This window comes from Somniosus microcephalus, chromosome 8 (assembly GCF_052327205.1).
Source record: "Somniosus microcephalus isolate GS21.2 chromosome 8, FLI_Smic_1.0, whole genome shotgun sequence".
NCBI classification, from domain to species: Eukaryota; Metazoa; Chordata; class Chondrichthyes; order Squaliformes; family Somniosidae; genus Somniosus; species Somniosus microcephalus.
Window position 1 is genome coordinate 55430213 of NC_140994.1, and position 18502 is coordinate 55448714.

The 18502-nt window shown below is 47.5% G+C and overlaps 1 pseudogene; it reads right to left on the reverse strand.

Annotated features, from left to right (window-relative positions):
• Positions 1–18502, reverse strand: part of LOC147113531 (coiled-coil domain-containing protein 63-like) — a 204806-nt pseudogene that overhangs the window by 105383 nt on the left and 80921 nt on the right.

Here is an 18502-nt window from a genome sequence, read left to right on the forward strand (position 1 = left end):
GGAAAGAGAGACTGTGGGGAGAGCGAGAGACTGGGGGATAAGAGAGAGACTTGGGAGAGAGAGACAGGCTGGGGAGAGAGAGAGTGAGACTGGGGGGAGAGAGAGAGACTGGAGAGAGTGAGAGAGACTCGGGAGAGAGGGAGAGAGACTGTCAGAGAGAGAGAGAGACTGAGGGGAGCGAGAGACTGGGGGGGAGAGAGAGATACTGGGAGAGAGAGAGACTGGCAGAGAGAGAGAGACTGAGCGGGAGAGAGAGAGACTGAGGGGACCGAGATGGTGGAGAGAGAGAGCGAGAGACAGGGGAGAGAGAGAGAGACTGAGGGAGAGAGAGAGATACTGGGAGAGAGAGAGAGAGAGAGAGACTGGGGAGAGAGAGAGTCTGGGGAGAGAGAGAATGAGAGACGGGGAGAGACGGGGAGATAGATGGGCTGGGGAGAGAGAGAGCGACTGGGAGGGAAAGAGAGTGACTGTGGGGAGAGAGAGCGACTGGTGGAGAGAGAGGGAGAGTCTGGGGAGAGTGAGAATGAGCGACTGGGGGAGAGAGAGAGACGGAGAGAGAGAGAGTCTGGGGAGAGAGAGAATGAGACACTGTGGGGAAAGAAAGTGACTGTGGGGAGAAAGAGACTGGTGAGAGAGAGCGACTGGGGGAGAGAGAGGGACAGTGGCGAAAGAGAGACTGGGGTGAGATAGAGATACTGGGGAAAGAGAGCGAGCCTCGGGGGAGAGAGAGGTAGAGACTGGGGAGAGAGAGAGAGAGACTCGGGAGAGAGAGAGAGAGACTGGGGGAGATAGATGTTTTGCATTGTGTGTTCTATTGTGTGTTCTCCTCCCACCTGTGGTGGCGCTGTCACAGGAGATAAATGGTTGGGTGTTCTCTGTTAAGTTTAGCTCTCTTTGTTCGGAACTTGCCAGAACTTCCTTTCCTTCCAATAAAGCACTTCATGTTTGAATCTCTGAGTTCTGAGTCCTAAATTGTGTCTAGGTAGAAAGGTACCGACACAACAAGTGGCAACGAGGAGCGGACGAATCTGCATACGTTACGGGTGCAGTGAGTAAACAGAAAATTTAATTTGAAACGTGAGATGGCTACTATATTAGGAAACATCGGTGATTTTGATGAAAATGTGGAGCAATGGAACGCTTATACAGAACGTTTTGACTATTTTGTATTGGCGAATGCGGTGGCAAATGAAAAGGTCGCGCCTACCTTTTTGAGTGTAATCGGGCCGAAGACATTCAATTTACTCCGCAGCCTCGTGCAACCAGATAAGCCAGGAACTAAAACATATAAGCAACTAGTGGAAATTCTTGGAGCACATTTTTCACCAAAATCTCTGGTTATTGCTGAGAGATTTAGATTTCATAAACGGAATCAAGAGGAGGGGGCATCAGTGACGATGTTTATTGCTGCTTTAAAAAGGTTGTCGGAACACTGCCAGTTCAAGGAGGTGCTGAATGACACCATTAGAGACAGACTTGTGTGTGGTCTGCAAAATGCAGCCACACAGAAGCGCCATCTTACTAAGGACAACCTTACTCTTGAAAAGGCCATTGAAGTTAGTGTCTCCATGGAGATGGCGGAAAAGGAGGCTCACCAGTTGAGTTCAACAGGGAGAGTTGACAAGGTGTCGTCTGAGCCTAAAGGTGCGCAGAACGGCACATGTTACCGTTGTGGGAAAATGGGCCATCACGCTAATGACTGCTGGTGTACGGAGCTGGAATGCCGAAATTGTGGCAAAAAGGGTCGCATTCAACGCGCCTGTAGAGGTAAAAAAAGAACAGACAGAGCTGGGAAGCATGGAAGCAAAATGTCTGTATTTGGACAAGAGAGGAAAAAGAGTGTTCATTCAGTGCAGTATGATGGAACAAGCAAAACAGAGGGGAGCGACACCTCTGAGGAGGAAGAGGTGCACATACTGATGGTTGCAGGTGATTTAAATGGCTACTGGGTGTCACCACTGGTGGAGGGACAATCAGTGCGGATGGAGGTGGACACAGGCGCGGCTGTGTCCCTTGTTTCAGACACTGTCTACAACAAAATGCTAAAGCATCTTACCCTTCAGCCAACAAACATTGTGCTAAAGACGTATACCGGCGAACCTGTGGCCATGAGAGGCGTCATTGAGGTGACAGTTAAATTGAACGGACAGACTGCAAAACTGCCACTATATGTGGTAAAGGGAAATTACCCATCGCTACTGGGACGTGCGTGGCTAGAGAAAATCACGCTGGACTGGCCTGCAGTCCGCATGATGTCAAAAGGGGAGTCAGGTCTGACTGCAGTGTTAAACAAACATGCAGAACTCTTCAATGGGGAACTTGGGAGCATGAAAAAGATTAGCGTGAGACTGGACATTAAACCTGACAGCAAGCCGAAGTTTCACAAAGCCCGACCTGTACCCTATGCAATTAGGCCAAAGGTTGAGGCTAACTTGGAGGCCTTAGTCGAGAATGGAGTCCTGGAGCCTGTGAGCGTGAGCAAATGGGCCACACCCATTGTTCCTGTCCTGAAAAAGGATGGATCTGTTCGAATCTGCGGGGATTTTAAAGTGACTATTAACCCGCTGCTGTCTGCGGAACAGTACCCTCTTCCCCTCATTGAGGATCTTTTTATGGGCCTGGCCGGAGGGCAAAGGTTCAGCAAAATAGACTTATGCCAGGCTTATCTACAAATGCATGTCGATGACAAATCAAAGGAGCTGTTGACAATTGTGACACACAAGGGGCTATACAGGTACTGCCGCCTTCCGTTTGGAATTACGTCGGCCCCTGCTCTATTCCAAAGGGCAATGGATCAGATTTTGAGTGGACTGCCAGGAGTCCAGTGCTACCTGGATGACATCCTTGTCACTGGGACAAATGAGGAGGATCATCTTCTGAACTTGGATGCGACACTACAACGACTGAAAGAGTACGGACTCAGAGTTCGTAAAGACAAATGTGAATTCTTTCAGTCTTCAGTTGATTACCTGGGCATGTGATTGACGCTACTGGCCTACATAAGGCGCCGTCAAAGGTCAAGGCGATCGTGGAGGCCCCAGCACCCCAGAATGTGAGCCAGTTACGTTCATTTCTGGGGCTATTTAACTACTATGGGAAGTTTATTCCAGACTTAGCAACATTGCTGAAGCTGTTACATCAGCTGCTATGTCAAGGCAAAATATGGAAATGGACTGAACTGTGCAACGAAGCTTTCGCCCAAGCAAAGAAAGCATTGCTGAAATCGGAGGTCCTGACACACTTCAACCCAAAGCTACCCGTGCAGCTAGCATGTGATGCATCACCATATGGTGTGGGAGCAGTCATATCCCACATCATGCCTTCGGGTGAAGAGAAACCTATCGCCTTCGCATCACGCACCTTGAACAAGGCCGAGAGTAACTATGCGCAGATCGAGCGCGAGGCCTTGGGAATCGTTTTTGGAATTCGAAAATGTCATCAGTACCTGTTTGGGAGAAGGTTCACACTCCTGACGACCACCGTCCATTGACTTCAATCTTCGGGCCCCACACCGGAATTCCATCTCTCGCTGCAAGCAGGATGCAAAGGTGGGCTTTACTGTTGTCAGGACACAAATACGACATCAAATATCGCAAATCAGACTTGCACGGCAATGCAGACGGTCTCTTGAGGCTACCCTTGCCTGGTACTCCCCCAGAGCCTCGTCAGATAGACATCTTCTACTTTAGACAAGTGGCGGGAGCACCTGTCACTGCAGTTCAGGTGCGAAGGTACACCCGCAACGATCCAGTCCTGTCTGAGGTAATGGACGATGTCATTCGAGGGAGAGCTATAGGAGATTCTCCTAGTTTGAAAACTTACGTTTCAAAAAGAAATGAGCTCTCCGTCCAGGCAGGTTGTCTTCTTTGGAGACGCCGTGTCATCATTCCGCCACCTCTGAGGGAACCTATACTGCAACAACTTCATACAGGCCACAGTGGGATGGTTCGGATGATGGAAGTGGCAAGAAGCTACTTCTGGTGGCCAGGTCTCAATGGGAATATTGAGGAGAAAGCCAAAACATGTTCCCCATGTCAAAGGGTCCGGAATCTTCCACAGCTGGCAACCCTACACCCCTGGGATTGGCCTGCAGAAGTGTGGCAGCGAGTACATGTGGATTTCGCCGGTCCTTTTGAAGAGAAGATGTTTATGGTGGTTGTGGACGCTCATAGTAAGTGGCCGGAGGTCGCTGTGATGAGGTCTACCACGGCAGAGAAAACAATTGAGAAACTTGGTGAGTAGTTCAGCCGTTATGGCTCACCGGAACAACTCGTAAGTGACAACGGTCCACAATTTGTATCACAGGAGTTTGCAACCTTCCTGCATGTGAATGGTGTCCAACACATCAGGTCTGCGCCCTATCATCCCTCTATTAACGGCCAGGCAGAAAGGTTTGTGCAAACTTTGAAGCACGCCTTGAAGGCATCACAAGGTCAGGGCTCAATCCACCAACGTCTGAACAGCTTCCTGTTGTCCTACAGGAACGAGCCGCATGCCACAACCAAAACTTCCCCCGCTTCGCTCATGATGAAGAGGCAGTTGCGGACAAGTTTTGACTTACTCAAACCTCCAAGGGCAGATCAGGTTGTCCATTGTCAAAAACAAGCTCAAGTTGAAAGGAGAGAGAAAAGAGCCAAGGAGAGACGGTTTCACCCTGGAGAGCACGTCCTAGCTCAAAACTACAACACTGGACCGAAATGGGTTCCTGCTACAGTGATCGCGCAGACGGGCCCTGTGTCTTACACGGTTGAGACTGCTGAGGACGTCGTCTGGAGAAGACACACAGATCAACTGTTGCTTGGAGCAGAGACAGCCACAGGGGCTCCAACGGCTGGTTGGCCTGAACTGTTTCCGGATGATACCGCAAACCAGCATCCTTTGCCACAGTGCTCTTCTCCAACACAGGAAGTCAAAGAGACTGTTCCACCTGTGCAAACTCCTGACTTTCGACTGACACAGGCACCTTCTCCATCCAGGCCTGTGTCAATGCCTACTGCTGTGGAAGCCAGCGATGACCGCCGGTATCCTGTCAGAGAGCGGCAGCCTCCAAGACGTTTGGATCTGTAGGCTTAGTGACTTACCCACAAGACTGGGGCAGAATAAACCCCAGGGTAAAGTCAGGGGTTGATTCAGTCTACCTCTACCCTAGGTTCATTGAGTGCACTGAAAGTAACTTACCTGTTGAGGAATAATGTGGACCTTCCATTTAAGAGGGGAGGAAATGTTATGTATTGTGTGTTCTATTGTGTGTTCTCCTCCCACCTGTGGTGGCGCTGTCACAGGAGATAAATGGTTGGGTGTTCTCTGTTAAGTTTAGCTCTCTTTGTTCGGAACCTGCCAGAACTTCCTTTCCTTCCAATAAAGCACTTCATGTTTGAATCTCTGAGTTCTGAGTCCTAAATTGTGTCTAGGTAGAAAGGTACCGACACAACAATAGAGATACTGGGGAAAGAGAGTGAGACTCGGGGGAGAGAGAGGGAGAGATGGGGGGAGAGAGAGAGAGAGACTCGGGAGAGAGAGAGGGATAGACTGGGGGGAGAGAGAGAGATAGTGGGAGAGAGAGAGAGAGATACTGGGAGAGAGAGACTGGCTGAGAGAGAGAGAAAGACTTAGGAGAGAGAGAGAGAGAGAGAGAGAGACTGGGGAGAGATTCCCTGTGCTTCTTACAATAGTAGTAAAAAAAGTTTAACATCCACCAACAGGGCCTCAGCTTTTCATTTCTTCTAAAACCTGCAGGCAGTTATCGCTCAGGATTACACTGAGCTGGGACACTAAGGGCATTTAATGAATTGCGAACAGGTTAGTGGAGCTGGTGTCTGATATGAGCACCTTCATTTTCAAAAGAGCACACATAGAAATGCATTGTCAAGTCGTGTTTCCCCTAAGAGGGAAAGAATTCTGTTCATTTTTCAACATTGACTGGATTTCTCAAATGTTTAAAAAAAGGGAGGGAAGTTCTGTCCTGAACTGACACTGATTCGTTGCTTCTCCTTTTGCTCTGATGACCTTTGCCGAGAGAGACAGTGAAACATAGAGAGAGAGACATCGAGAGAGAGAGAGAGAGACAGACAGACAGAGGGAGAGAGAGACATGTGGACAGAGAGAGAGAGACACACACAGAGACTGGGACAGAGAGAGAGAGAGAGAAAGAGAGAGAGACAGGGAGAGAGGAAGAGAGAGAGAGAGAGAGAGGGAGGGACAGAGAGAGAGAGACACACACACAGACGGACAGAGAGAGACAGAGACTGGGACAGAGAGAGAGAGAGAGCGACAGGGAGAGAGGGAGAGAGAGAGAGAGAGAGGGAGGGACAGAGAGAGAGACACACACACACAGACTGGGGCAGCGAGAGACAGAGACTGGGACAGAGAGAGAGAGAGAGAGAGTGACAGGGAGAGAGGGGCAGAGAGAGAGAGAGAGGGAGGGAGGGACAGAGAGAGGCACACACACACACAGATTGGGACAGAGACAGAGACTGGGACAGAGAGAGAGAGCGACAGGGAGAGAGGGAGAGAGAGAGAAAGAAGGAGGGACAGAGAGAGATAGACACACACACACAGACTGGGGCAGAGAGAGACAGAGACTGGGACAGAGAGAGAGAGAGAGCGACAGGGAGAGAGGGGCAGGGAGAGAGAGAGAGGGAGGGACAAAGAGAGAGACACACATACACAGATTGGGACAGAGAGAGACAGAGATTGGGACAGAGAGAGAGAGCAACAGAGAGAGACACAGAGACAGAGAAAGAGAGAGTCAGAAGGTGAGAGAACGAGAGACAGGGTCAGAGAGAGAGCGAGCGAGAGACAGGGTCAGAGGGAGAGAGAGCGAGAGACAGGGTTAGAGGGAGATAGAGAGAGAGAGACAGGTACAGAGGGCAATAAAGAGAGAAACAGGGAGGGAAGTGTAGTGTATGTACCTTTAAGAGAGAACTACTTTTACAGCTCCTGTATACTGTAGTACCAGCAGTGACCACACCTGTATATAAGCCTTGAGCATGCCTCTGTACCCCCAGTCTTGAGACTACCCTACTCCAGTAAACACCTGTTGATTGTTAAGTTACAGCATCCGTGTAGTTATTGGAAAACATCATACTCTCAGAATCACGGATCTAACAGTGGCGACGCGTGTCGATTCGAATCTACCTGCAACTCTGCATTTCCCTTCGAGGATTCGCTCCGGGAGGGCGGTGGAAGAAAGTCGAGGCCGGAAGCACGGGCATCGACCATGAGCAACTGCCCAGTCATCCGGCAGAGAGTGAACATCGCAGGGGAGGCTGTTGAGAGCCGGGCTTGTTTCCACAGCCACGACGATCAGCAACAGACTGACAACAGGTACAGCGCAGACCCCTCCCGGACAGCGGCGGCTGGAGCCGACCGACGGCAGAGAAAAAGCCGAGCAGCGTCGACGGGGTAAGAGAGAGAGTGAAGCGCACAGGGCGCAGCCAGGGGTTGAAAACCAAGCGGCGTCGAGGAAAAACAAAACAGAGAGTGAGAGGGTAAAGCAGCAGCCGGGTTCAGGACCGAGCGGCGGAAACGGGAAAGGCGCACAGAAAAAAACGTGCAGAGCACAGCCAGGGCTCAAGGGCTGAACAGTGTCCACGGGAAGAAGAAGGGAGAGCGTGGGAGACGCCATTGAGCTGCGGAGAAGAAGGAAGAGCGCTGGAGACGCCATTTTTAGAAGCCGCAGCGGAGAAGAAGGGCGAGCGTGGGAAGAAATGAAAGCGCGGGAGACGCCATTTTGTGCCAGCGGAGAAGAAGGGGGAGTGTGGGAGATGCCATTTTTGGCAGTTAAATCACACCCAGGGATGGCGAAGAGTGGCAGTATCTCTACGTTCGACAATGAAGTCGAAGATTGGGCAACATATGTGGAACGCATTGAGGTGTACTGCAGGGCGAATGAAGTGCCAGATGCTAGGACAGCACTGGTTTTGTTAAATTCCATGGGTGCAAAAACTTATGGCTTACTGCGAAACCTAATAACCCCAGAGAAGCCTGTGGATAAGAATTTCGAAAGCATAGTAGAAATCCTACAGGACCACTTAAACCCCACACCACTGCTGATAGCAGAAAGATTTAAGTTCCACAAAAGGAACCAGCATAAAGACGAAAGTAATGCTGAGTACGTAACGGAACTGCGCAAGCTATCAAAACACTGCGAGTTTGGAGTGGGACTAGCAGACACGTTAAGGGACAAGTTTGTGTGTGGTCTTCAAAGTGAAGGAACCCAGAAACGGCTTCTATCAGAAAAGGATCTTACGTTGGACAAGGCTTTCAGCATGGCAGTATCACAGGAAGCAGCTGCACGGGGCGCTGCAGAGATACAACGGAGACCGCAAGAATATGGCACCAATGAAATGTCATATGGAACAGGGAAGTGTTATCGCTGCGGCAGAACAACACACGACCAGAAGGATTGTTGGTTCAAGGACCAAGTGTGCAGACAGTGTGGAAAAGCAGGACACATAGCAAGAGTCTGCAGGTCTGGGAAGAAAACCAACAGCAAGAAATCTCCACAGGAGAAGTACAAAAAGGTACATAAGGTGATGGACAGTAGTTCAGACGAACAGAAAAGTGATACAGACTCCGGAAGCAAGGAGCTGGGTTGTCTGAAACTACATAAGGTAACCAAAATGGAGGATCACCAGACTATCTGGGTTACACTCAAGATAGACGGAGTCCAAGTGAAAATGGAATTGGACACAGGATCAGCCCTAACAGTCATAAACCAAAGGGACTACACGCGGCTATTTTCACATATACCCTTGAAAACTACAGAGATTGTCTTGAAGACGTACATGGGGCAAAAAGTGTACCCCAAAGGAAAAATAAGGGTGAAAGTGATATACAAAGGCCAGGAAATACCTAAAATGGACCTATAGGTATTGCCAGATGGAGGACGACCACTACTACGATGTGAATGGATCCGGAAGATACAATTAGATTGGCATTCCATACAGGCACTGAAGGTTGAGGCCAAAAAGGATGACGACGTCACACCTGGACGACTGTCAAAAATGCTAACTGATGCAAAAGAAGTGTTCCAGGAGGGACTCGGAACACTAAAAGGCATAACAGCAATGATTAAAATAGAGGAAAATGCAAGCCCAAAGTTTCTTAAGGCCAGACCAGTGCCTTATGCGATCCGACCAGCCGTCGAAGCAGAGCTGGAAGGGTTGGAACGTTCAGGAGTACTGTCCAAAGTAGACTGGGGTGAGTGAGCTACACCCATCGTTCCTGTAATGAAGGGGTCGTTGAGTAATACGCCTGGGGAACCAAAGCAGGTCCGCATCTGTGGGGATTTTAAGGTGACAGTGAACCCAGTCCTTCACACGGTACAATATCTGCTTCCACAAATTGAGGATATTTTTGCCTCGCTATCTGGAGGTAAACGCTTCACCAAAATTGATCTAGCCTAGGCGTACTTGCAAATGGAGGTAGCAGAAGCCTTGAAACAATACCTCACGATCAACACTCATAAAGGTCTCTACCAATACAACCGGCTGGTGTTCGGGGTAGCATCGGCTCCGGCTATTTGGCAAAGGGCGATGGATCAAGTCCTGCAAGGGATTCCAGGGACCCAGTGTTATTTGGACGACATCCTGGTTACGGGCGAAAATAACAGTGATCACCTCGCCAACTTGGAGAAGGTGCTCACTAGATTAAAGGAATATGGGCTACGAGCTAATCGCCACAAGTGCGAGTTTTTCCAGAAGCAGATCTTGTATTGTGGCCACGTTATCGATGAAGAGGGGTTACATAAGTCCCCTGAAAAGATTGAGGCAGCAGTCAAGGCTCCAGCACCGGAAAATGTGTCACAACTGAGGTCGTTCCTCAGGCTGGTGAACTACTACCATAAGTTTTTACCAAATTTGTCGACAGTGTTACACCCACTGAACACCCTACTGCAAACAGGGGTACCATGGAAGTGGAATGATGAACGTAAACGAGCTTTCCAGAAGTGCAAAGAATTGATCACATCAAAAGAGGTGTTGGCCCATTTCAACCCAGCACTACCAATTCATTTGGCATGTGATGCATCACCCTATGACATTGGAGCGGTGCTGTCGCACAAATTCCCAGACAGGTTGGAGAGGCCTGTGCGTCTCGGTCACTAACCTCAGCCGATCGCAACTACGCCCAGATTGACAGGGAGGCCCTCAGCCTAGTATGGGGAGTAAAAAAATTCAACCGCTATCTGCATGGGCAGAAGTTCACCTTGCTGACTGACCACCGACCACTTGTCTCCATCTTTCATCCAAAGAAGGGCGTTCCGGTGATGACTGCACAACGGTTACATAGATGGTCCTTTTTTCTAGGGGCGAACCAATATGAAATAGAATATAAAGGCACGAAACAGCATGGAAACGCTGATGGGCTATCACGCCTGCCACTGCCTACTGTGGAGGAAGCACCAGCAGTGGACCCTATCGAGATATTTTATTCGTCAATAATTGAACGATTGCCAGTAACTAACGCGGATATAGAGAAGGAGACCCGCAATGATCCGACGCTGTCTTGGGTATATGATTTGACGGTGCGGGGATGGCCAACACATGGCGACTCACTGTTGCCACCATTCTCATCCAGAAGAGAACAGCTGTCAGTATGCCAGGGGGCAGTGATGTGTGGATCCAGAGTGGTGATTCCACCCAAGTTAAGGGAGAGAGTGCTAAATGAGCTTCATGAAGGTCATCTGGGAGGGGTGAAAATGAAAAGCCTTGCTAGGTCTTATGTGTGGTGGCCGGGGATCGATCAACAAACCGAGGACCTAACCAAGAGCTGCTCAGGATGCCAGAAGGTCCAAAATGCACCACCACATGCCCCTCTACACCCATGGGAGTGGCCCTCCTCTCCATGGCAACGGGTGCATATTGATTTTGCTGGTCCATTCATGGACTCAATGTTCTTAATAGCAGTGGATGCGCACTCAAAATGGCCTGAGGTGATAAAAATGTCCTCAACCACTACAGAGAAAATGATTGCAGTCCTACGGACCATATTTGCCAGGGACGGCTTGCCAGAGCAGATTTGCTCTGATAATGGATCACAGTTTGTGTCCGAAGAGTTTCGGAAATTTATGAGAAGGAATGGGGTAAGGCATTATACATCCGCCCCGTATCATCCAGCCACAAATGGATTGGCTGAGAGGTTCGTACAAACCTTTAAAAAGGCGATAAAGGCCATGTGCGACGATAAAATTCCACTGCAGCATAAGGTGGACAATTTCCTATTAGCCTACAGAAATGCGACACATGCAGTTACCAACCAGACCCCGGCCATGATGTTCTTTAACCGAAGGTTGAGATCTCGTCTGGATTTGCTCAGACCAAATGTGCGAAGAAATGTTGAGGATAAACAATTCCAGCACATCAATGAGAAGCTGACAAGGAGCTTCAATGTAGGACAACCAGTCTTGGCCCTTGACTACCGAACAGAGAAATGGCAACCCGGAACGATATGCACAAGGCAGGGGCCATTAATGTACACAGTGGATGTCGGGGAGAACATTGTGAGACGCCACGTTGATCAGATCTTAGCATCACAGGAATGAGTCAACCCCATGTCTCACGTACCTGGAGATGAACCCGACATACCGGTAGCATCTACCTCAGAACCAGTAGCAGTGGAAACTGATGAACTAACCGACGAAAAGGGGCCAGAACCGCCTCCGCACCAAGAACAAGAACCTCAGGAAAGGCGCTATCCCGAAAGGATCAGGAAGCCGCCCCAAAGACTGAATCTATAAATGGACTATTGTTGTTTAATGTGCATGTTAAAGTGTTAATTGTTATTTGAATATTATGGGTACTGCTAATCTAAAAGGGGAGGAATTGTAGTGTATGTACCTTTAAGAGAGAACTACTTTTACAGCGCCTGTATACTGTAGTACCGGCAGTGACCACACCTGTATATAAGCCTTGAGCATGCCTCTGTACCCCCAGTCTTGAGACTACCCTACTCCAGTAAACACCTGTTGATTGTTAAGTTACAGCATCCGTGTAGTTATTGGAAAACATCACACTCTCAGAATCACAGATCTAACAGGAAGGACAGAGAGCGAGACAGCGACAGAGGGAGAGGGGGAGGTGAGGGTCCAAGCGCTTGTAGTCCGTTCCCGGGGACTGAGCGGCGGTCGCACTTTGGAACAACACAGGTGGAGGCGCAACACATGTACAATGGCCACTAGAAGGAGGCTAAAGCTAACAATTTTTAGGCCCATAGTGAAAAAATTTTCAAAAATTCAGAAAATTGTTTAAAGCTGGAAACAAATACAGGAACGTGATGTTAGATGTCCCGCATTAAGTTCCAGTTAAATTTTGCCAGGTGTTGTCCCCTTTTTGAAAGAGTTTATCAGGGTTATTTAAATCATGTTATGAGAGAGGGGGAAAAGTTTGTGCCAGAGTCTGTGATAGACGGAGGAAACAGCAGCAGAAAAAGAGGAAACAACTTCCCAAAACTAATCCCAACTCATCACCAAGGCTGGGGATAGATAACCTCAGCCTTCTTAGGAAGTTTAACCACTTTATTCACTTTCTCATTTGAGTTTTGTTTCGAGTTTTTTTTGTTGTATGTTTAGCAACAGCATTGAAGAGGGAAAGAAAAACCTGGAGCAACTTCTTCTGTCAAAGGTGCAACGAGACTTGAAAGAATTTAAAGATTTTTAATGAACGTTGAACAAAAAGTGAATGTTAAATACACTTTTTCTCCCCCTAAGTTTCAAATATGATTTTGGAAGAAACCAGCAAAAATCAATGTTCCCCTCATCCAAACAAGTTTCAACCAGGTCTTGAAGTCCAAACACTTTTAAAGAGGCTCTGAATTGTTTAAAATGTTTTAAAATGGAAATGTCTCAATATTTGATTTTGAACGATCGACTGAAGTGAGTAGCTTTACACAAACATGTCCCATGCTGTTGAGGAGGGGGAGGGCAGGGGAGGATTTGCAGGAGTTACATATTACTTTTTATTGATTTAAAAAAAATATATCATTAAGACGTTTAGGAAGAGAACCAAAAAACGGGAAAAACACAAACCATTTTATTTTGTCTGTCATTCTATAGTCCATACAAGTCCCAGGAATAATGTTAATATAGATTTCCTCTTACTAGTGGTGTGTTAATAGAAACACGAGTTATGTAATGATGTATAAAAATTGCAGGGAGGTACTTTAGAAGAAAGCATTATTTGTTTATTGAGAAAGACACAGAAAATACTTCGATTAAACTGGCAGGGGGAAATATTGAGTCGCGCCCCCTTTGGGGCGCTAACTTCGTCGGGGCGTTACTTTTAGCGCCCTGGATAAATTAGTACCCCTGCGGCTGAAATTGAGTGGTAGCGTCCCAAGAGGGAAGCAGGGTGCTACTGGAGGCAGCCCACCTCCCTCTTGGGGCACTGCAAGGGAACCTCGCGGCGCTGCTGCAGATCGCACCGTGGTACTGCAGGCCCTCCTCCTCTTCTTAAAGGGGAGGGGCCTTGCGCAGCATGACCTGGGGCCCAGCTGGGCCACCGGGGATCAGAATGCCGGCAAAAGAGCCTGGCACTCAAGAGAAGTGCCGGGCTCATGGAGCGCAGCCGGCATGCCGCGGGGGGGCAGGTCAGGAGGCCGGGAACGGTAGCTGAGGTGCTGGCAAGCGGCCAGCAACAAAAATGGCCGCCTGGCACCTCACCTTTAAATAGCGCCGCCCCGGCTGCAGGTAGGCCCCCCGACCCCGTCAGACATAACGTCCGGCGGTAAGTCAGAGGGCGCGAGCGGGGTGCTGTGCACGGCGATTACATAATTGCCAACAACGCAGCACCACGGGGCGGTAATGGTTAGCGCCGCCGCTAACCTCCCGCTGAATTTCACAGGAGGTGTTGGCGGTGCCACGCCCGGGCGCTAGTTGCTTTGTGCCCGTTACCGCCATCTTAGGACGCTAACGGGAGGCGCAAAGCTACCAAATTTTTCCCCCTGGCAATGTACAATTTCGATTTGGTATAAATGTTTGAGAGTACAAGGAAGTTTGTTTCCTGCTATTTAATTGCAAAATACCTAAAATAATTCAACACTTTTTGTGATAAGAGCAGGGATTAATATTGTAGAGAATGTTTGAGAGAAAAGCATTAGAAGCGAAATTTGTAAATCAACATCTTTACGTCAACATATTCGTAAATATTTCCATGTCAGGCTGATTGGTTCTCCTGTCCAGGAAGAAAGATGAATGTTTATTTCTGTTAAATCATAGCTTTTTCTGCTTTTTGTTTTTAATTCGGTGATGCAAATTGCCTATGTGTTTTTCTGCACTTGTGAATAAGTGCTGCATTTCTGACACATAACATGGCGGAGGGGGAGTGTGCTGGTTCAAGAAGACAACGTTTATTAATGGAAGTGATTAAAGTTGAAAATACGGATACACATTTTCATTCAATTCTTTTTAATACTGGGAACTAAAGAACTACAGCACTTTATACTAGTTGGATGTCCGGTTGCATTGTGATTAATATTCTAATCACATATTTGGACGTACAGCACGTCAGCGCCATAGGAAAGCCGCTGCTCCTGCTGCTTGTGCAGCCATTGCTATAGTGACATGAGGGATGGGCTAATACGTTGAATTAATACAAATTGCATGAATAAATATGCCTCTTTACGTTCACCTTGGGCTTTTGGATTGTTTGTCGATGCATAATCATGTAACTGAGTAACATTTCTGAAGTGTTAATGCAGTTCTTTTACATCCCAGAATTTCTGACGAGTAATTTAAAAAAAAAATAGAGTTTGTACATGACGAATTAAAAGCTTTTAAATAATTCAACCGTAAACAAACTTGCAGAATGGGCATGTAATTGACAAATGAATTTCAATATAGTTAAGTGTGAGGTGGTGCATTTGGTAGGAGGAATAAGGAGGGTACCTACTCCTTGGAGAAATAAGGGGGAAAAATTGGGTTGCGGCCCCTTTGGGGCGCTAACTTCGCCGCGGCACTACTTTTGGCACCCTGAAAAAGTTTGCGCCCCCGCGCCCAAAATTCACCTGTAGCGCCCCAAGAGGGAGGTGGGGCGCTACTGCAAGCACCCCGTCTCCCTCTTGGGGTGCTGCGAATGAATATCGCAGCATGACATACCGCAGCGCCACGCTCTGTGGCACGTCGTGCTGCGGTACTGCAGGCCTTCCTCCCCTTATTAAAAGGGAGGGGCCTAGCACAGCGTGACCCTGGGCCCGACTGGGCCACCAGGGATCGGCGTGCTGGCAGAAGAGCCCGGCACTCAAGAGAAGTGCTGGGCTCACAGAGCGCAGCCGGCACCCCACGGGGGAGCTTCACAGGAGGCCAGGGACGGCAAAGCGAGTAGGTGCTGGCAGACGGCCAGCAACAAAAATGGCTGCCCGGCACCTTCCCTTTAATTTGCATCGCCCCGGCCGCAGGTAGGCCCCCCTGACCCTGTCAGACATAGCGTCCGGTGGTAAGTCAGGGGGCTCTACCGAAGATCGCGAGCAGGGCGCTGTGCACGGCGATGATGTCATCGCCGGCAGCGCAGCGATGCAGGGTGCTAACGGTTGCCGCCGCCGCTAACCTCCCGTTGAATTTCACGGGAGGCATTAGCGGCGTCGTGCCTGGGCGCTAGTTGCTTTGCGCCCCGTTAGCTCCCTCATAGGGCTCTAACGGGAGGCGCAAATCACCGAATTTTTCCCCCTAAGAATCTAAATGGGGTCGAGATGTAAAGGGATCTAGGAGTATAGATTCACAAATCATTAAGAGTAGCAACACAGGTTAAAAAAAACATAGAAGTGCAAATAAAGCACCAGTGTTCATTTCTGGAGGAGTAGAATTCAAAAGCAGAAAAGTTATGTTAAGTTTGTATAGAACCTTGTCTGATTGTCTCATGATTTGAAATGGTGGGGTGGCAATATTGCATTACTTTATATATGCTTCTAAGTGGTTGCTGTTGCTGTCGTTGTTGTAAAAATTGTTGTTGTAAACTTTGCCCACAGATGAAAAGGTCGCACTCAAATGTGTTCGTTGCCCGCTCAATACAAAAAAAATTAGAGAGAACATTGGTGGACACCCAGCAAAATGGGTCCCTTTTTTCTGACCTTTGATCTGGGGAAAAATGTCAGGAAAATCTTCCCTTTAATCTCAGTATTCTAATCACTATAATCACAATTTTTATTGTCTAAGCGTCCTTGGATGTATTACTTCTCTAACTTATTTTGGGATGTTAAAGTGAGGGCACTGTTTCTTAACCAAAAATTTTTTGATATCTTTTAAGTAATATGACTAAAATTTCATGAATTTACATACCTAGTTCCCAGGTACGTTTCCTTTCATCCACATTTGTCCCTTCAAAGCTGGATTTGATGTCAGTTCTACTGTCTCCTTTCTGGTGAGCCAAATCTGTTTTAGCGCTGGCCCGAATTATCTCATTGATCTTTTCCACAGCTTCTTCATATTTATTCAGTATTACCTGGTGCCCAATCTTCTGCACCTGTTGCTTCATCTCTGAGGATAGTTAAAAGGACACAGATTCCAAGATATCGTTCAGCAGAGTTTAAACCATCAATTACTAAAAAAATGTAGATCAATGCAAAGTAATAAAATAAAATAATCTGAAATGAAGAGAGCTGTGATGCTCACTAATTAAAGTTAGGCTCCACCAATGGCTCAGTGAGGTTATCCAGTGAATAGCCCAGCCGTGCAGACAGGAAGGTCACTGCTTTGATTCCCTGTCTTTGCTGAGTTAACTGATTTTAACCAGGGCCAGAACTAGATGCACTACAATTGGATTTAGTACTCCTGAGTTAGGGATGAGAAAATTGCCCATGGTTCAAACTCCTAATCACTGTCCAGCAAGCTCTGTTGGAAGCGTTGGGTGAGCACAGGATCAGTTGTGGTAGTCGAAAAGCTACAATTGGGTACCCTGGTGTTATTCATCGTCACAACTCAGTATGATTAGGGCCAATGATTTGGTCGTGCCCAACATTCCACAACAAATCCGATGACTTTCTACACTTATTACAGTAAATGTAATTCAATTTAGTCCTGAAGGCAGTGAAAATGCCAGTTCCTGAGCAGATATGAGGGATTAAAAAAGATCACGTCTGGCATGTAAATAATGGTCAGTTGGGTGAGGTACTGCAAGGTAACCATGGACCAAACCCTCAATAGAATCAATGCCCCCATGAAAGGAGGAGAGATAGAAAATTGGAGGGGGGAAAATAGTCAGTTGGTTATTTAAGACTTTACTCTGCATTTTGTAGAACATGATGGTTTAGTATACGTCTAGAAGTTTCTAGCTAATTTACTCACGATTTTTATCTTAACTATTTTCAATGTAGTGATAACCAACTGGATATAGAACATGAATGCATCACCGGTAAAGAGTAACCCCCCCCCCCCTTTTTCAGTAACAGATAGCTTATAATTCCTTTTCTCACCAGCACAATATTCCAGCAATTGTTTTAATCCCGTGTGTTTCTGCATTCTGGAAAAATTCAATTTTATGTCGTCACTTATTTTTCTTCAGTGACCTTTCATATATTTCCAGCAATTACTGCAGATACCCTTTTAACAGTTGTTAATTTAAGATGACAAACAACAACAACAAATTGTATTTATATAGCGTCTTTAACGTAGTAAAATGTCCTAAGGCGTTTCACAGGAGTATTATAACAAAAAATTTGACACCGAGCCGCATAAGGAGAAATTAGGGCGGGTGACCAAAAGCTTGGTCTAAGAGGTACGTTTTAAGGAGCATCTTAAAGAAGGAAAGAGAGGTAGTGAGGCAGAAAAGTTTGGGAAGGAATTCCAGAGCTTAGGGCCTAGGCAACAGAAGGCACAGCCACCAATCGTTGAGCAATTATAATCAGAGATGCTCAAGACGGCAAACTTAGAGGCATGCAGATATCTCGGGGAGTTGTGGGTGTTGAGTCTGTGTTTTCAATTGCAGTTATACTGAATAACAGGACACAGACTACAGAAGTAAGTAAACAGGTCTTTAGTGATTGAGGGTCAGGGCTGAACTGAGATACACTTTGCTCCGCAGGGTTTATATACCGGTGTGGTCACCACCGGTACTACAATGTACAGGAGCCATCAAAAAGTAGTCCATCACCTTAAGGTATCCTCTTAAGGTGGTACAGGTTACATACACTACAATTCCTCCCCTTTTAGCTTAACAGTGTACACCCCAAATTAAACATTACATGGATAACATATATACAATTTACACACAAAACTGTTCAAAGATTCAGTCTCTGAGGCGGCCTCCTGATCCGGGCCGGATAATGCCTTTCAGGGGTCTCTGGTTCTCGTTGCTGGGGTGACTCATCCACTTGATCTCCTATGGATTGAACATCATCATGTACGTTCGAGTCTGAGGCAGATGCTACAGGCTCAATAAGTTCTTCAACTGGTGTCTCTGCAGTAGACATGGGGTCGACCCTTGTTCTCGATTCCACAAGTTGGTCAGCATGACGTCGTATTACGTTCTCTCCAACGTCTACCGTGTACATCAAGGGTCCTTGTCGTGCACGA